Source organism: Apteryx mantelli, chromosome 3 (assembly GCF_036417845.1).
Source record: "Apteryx mantelli isolate bAptMan1 chromosome 3, bAptMan1.hap1, whole genome shotgun sequence".
NCBI lineage: Eukaryota > Metazoa > Chordata > Aves > Apterygiformes > Apterygidae > Apteryx > Apteryx mantelli.
This window is the reverse complement of record NC_089980.1, coordinates 40,551,378-40,555,374: the sequence shown is the minus strand read 5'-3', so window position 1 is coordinate 40,555,374 and position 3,997 is coordinate 40,551,378.

Genomic DNA, 3,997 nt, shown 5'->3' with positions numbered 1-3,997 from the left:
TGAAGTCTGACTGGTTATTTTAACATTCTTTGTTACTCAAGCGTGTGGAGTTTTTGTTTACAAAAAAGCTTTTGTAGAATGTATGTATCTGCTATTGATTTTTATTGGATTGGTGTATGGTTTTGAACAATGGCTTGATTTACCCCCTTTTGAAGAAAGCACCAGGGTTTCAGTGTATAGCATGAAATGTAGAGATAGGTTTCTTCTGCTATTGCTCAAAGGTATTTATTCTTGAAATTCAATGATGACAGCTGTGTAAGTGAGAATAAGTTCAGTTTTTGACAAGGTAATTGATGAAATGCATTCAGTAAACCTTAATAAGGTAACTTCCTGCTCTAAGTCATTACTTTTTTTGAGATGTAGTTGTACAAGTTTTGGAAATGCTGTTTTGCTGTGTGCCAGCATCTCCTATAAGAACTGGATGTATTAATCCAGCTGCCTGGTAACATAACATTTTTTTCTTTAGTTCCTGAAACAATGCCTTCTGTATCATAAAAAGTCTGTGTGTAGAACTGTTACATGAGCAGCTAACATGCTCACTTGTTTTACAGATGGTCCTTCAAAAGAAAAATGAAGTCTTCAGGCCTTCTTATGTGTCCGAAAGAAATAGGAAATTCTTTATTTTATTACACTAGAAATTCAGGTCTGCTGGTATTCTGGAGAAGTGCTATTTATTTTGTATAGTAGAAATTGCTTGCAAGGTATCTGAGTGCTGATTTGACTTCTGGAGGATTGGGACTAGCTAACCCCTCTCATCATCCTGTACTGGGGGAAATATTGTTCCATACTAGAAACAAATCACAGACATCAAATAGACACTCTCAGTTCTTTAGGAAATTTTAAAAACAATTAAAAAGAATGTATGAAGGCATATCTTTATCCTAAAATGCCATCCCATCCTTAATACTACTTTGAAAAATAATAAATCTTGACCTATAATGGAACTTATCATGCCACTTCAGCTTATATTTACAATGTTAATGTGGACCTTCCGTATTTTTACCATTGCCCATTCTGGAAGAAGTAGAAAGGAAAAACTAAAATTAGTTATATGTTCAGATAAAATTAGCTATTGTAAAGTAAGGGAAATGGTCCAGAAATCAATAGCTTTTTACAGCTTAAGATGTTTCATCTGAGCTTGCAGATGGGACAAATCATCAACTGGGAACAGCAAATCTTGCTCACAACACTGAGTGGTGTGATAGCGAGGTTTGCCTTAATATATCATGCTTCAAGGCACAGCGGCAGAACTTGTGAGCCAGTAGCTGTGAGTTACCCAGCTTTTAAATTGCCAGAGGAGTTTGGGAGTTAGTCTCAAGCGTAACATGTAGGCTTCTGACATACTGACTTCTGGACAAAATGGACCACAGAAATCTTAATCCTGAAGTTTAAAAATCTCTTTGAAAATCTAAAAAACTTTGGAAAAAGCAATGAATGCCACTGATACTACAACATCTTGGCATCTAATAGTGTAATTCTCCCTACTTCAAGCAAGACTGGTAATGGAAAATATTGGTGCTAGGATAGTGCTGGTAGACACAAGCAGCTGATGAAAACTTTGTTACTAGCTCTCATGAAGTAACAGTAAGACCTTGTGTTTGCTGGCCATGTGGATGGTTTCAAGTGTAGACTAGGCAAAGAGTCAGTTGTTGAAGGAATGACAGACTGGAGGGTTGGCAGGGGGAGATGGGGTTGGTGGCCTGCCTTGTCCATTCCTTGTGCAGGTGCTGGGGTGGTGGAACACTGCTCAGTTTGCCACAAGAGAAACATTGACAGCATTTCTGAAGGTTGTTCAGGGTGAGGTGAATATTGCTATCTTCAGAAGTTTATTAGCGAGGTATATTTTAAAGGTTAATTGTTCTTACTCAGAAACGGTTAGGAGTTCTAACTGTCTTGTTTGCAAGCTAGAAAAATTTCTTTAAAAAAAAAAAGTGTCTCCAGTGGAAGTTTTACTGGTGTGAGTGTTGTGTAGAGGCAACATAGTACATAGTCAGAACTGTTGCCTTTATGGAGGGAGAAGAGAAAGGGAAAAAAAAAAAGGGGGGGGAGAGGGGAAGAAGTTACCCTGCTGCGTGCCATTTTTCTACAATTTTTGGTTACCTTATCCACTCTCCAGGAGACTCAGACTGCCTTAACAATGCTGGTTCAAAACTTCATTCTGTGGAAATTGCTGATAGTTTAATTACTAATATTTTTTCCATGTAAACATCTTGTCCATGCAAGCCTGAAATGCTACTAAGTAGCACAGTATTAACAGAGTGTACTGGGAAGAAAGAAGGGGATGCTTAAATAAGCTGTTAGAGATATGTAAGACTGTACACTGTTTGGAGGGGGGTGGGGGGGGGGCAGACAAAAATACCTCTCTCCTTCTGACAGTAATATCCATTTTTGATTTTGTAGTGGAGTACAACATAGCACATAACCTCTTATTTTTCTCCTTTTTGGTTGCCGGTCACCGATTCTCAAGCACTAGAGGAATATTTGCCTTCATCAGATTTGAAATATTCCTGTAGGAAGTACTACTTTGGTGTCATTCATGTTGACTGATCATTGATCAGAGATTCTTGTTTTGCTGGGGGGAGGGGAGGGTTTGTGTGCTTCATAGTGGTCAGGAGTGTTTCCAAGCATGGAATAATTGTTGGCTACTTTGAAGGAACAAAAAACTTCTCCAGTGTTAAATGCAGTTGCGGTTAATATGCTGGTCTAACACCCTGAGCACTTCTGTTTAGGTAGAATTCTTTACAAATTTGATGGTATATTTCCAGAAAATGCTGTAGAAATAGTCACTGAAAACCCTGTAAAGGGACTTAAATACTACTGGGTTGCACATAGTTTGCTGCATCTAGACATATAGAAGTATCGATGGTCACTAAAACCTGAGTTGGTCTCTTCGCTTTTAGCTTACTGTAATTAATTACCAGTGCATTGCAAGGTGTCAGTCTCATGATCCTATTACAAAGACTGCATTTGTACTGTATTTTCTATCAAGAGAGTAATTAATAGGAATGTATGACATGGCTTATCATATCACAGTGCAGTGCATTGCTGTGGGCCTTGCTCCATTGTGGATGGAAATTCTTCAGACTTGTTGAAGTTGCTTTTCTTGTTAATATGCTACATCCCTATTTTGAGATTGTTTGAAGGAGATCCTGCTCACCTCAATAGTTGGCATCAACAATTCCTGGGATCTGTGGAGTCCTCTGCTGTGCCTCTGCCACAAGATGATGGAAATAGTTGAGGAGCAGCAGGCTAATATCCCTTATGAGGAAGAGTCCCTGTCTGTGCCTTGTCTTTTGAGTATCAGAGGATCTAGATAAGTCAAAGAGGATATTGCGGTCATACTGCGGAGGCTGTCAGCCTAAATTACTGGAGTTTTAGGTGGTGGGTTTAGGGTTGACAAACACACTTTCGGCTCTGTAATAGTGGAGATTTGTAAAAGGTGTGTATTTATTGCTATCCAATATGGTTAATCTGAAAGTGACTTGAGAATAACTCAGCTTTGAACAGGTGGAGCTTGCAGAACATATGTCAAACATGAGTACCCTATGCTTGCTGTTTGGAGTTAAGCTCAAAGGTTAACGGAAAAGGATGCTCTTCAAGACCTAGGTAGATAATAGTTGCAGAAGCCTAGCCTTTAAACTAGTGTGTCTTTCCTTCCTGGTAAACTGCCAGTGTAGTATCCTTTCTTGCTCTGCCTGGAAACTTCCCTGCTGTCAGGTTTGTGGGAGATGAACATATCTGTACAAACCTGGCAGGTAGCATTACGGCTAGTAAAGAGCAAAGGCAAACTGATACTGTCAATATTGCACTTCTTTTAAACTTGTTGGAACTGTAACTTGAATTGTGTCTACTTTGTAATGTGCATGAGGATAAATGTGACTATTTGGCTTCAAATGGTTTGGTGAAAAAGCAAGGGCAAGAGAGTGTCGTCTTATGTTGAAGCAGAGATGACTACAGCACAACACTTGTCAACTGTCTATGCCTCTGAATCATGTGG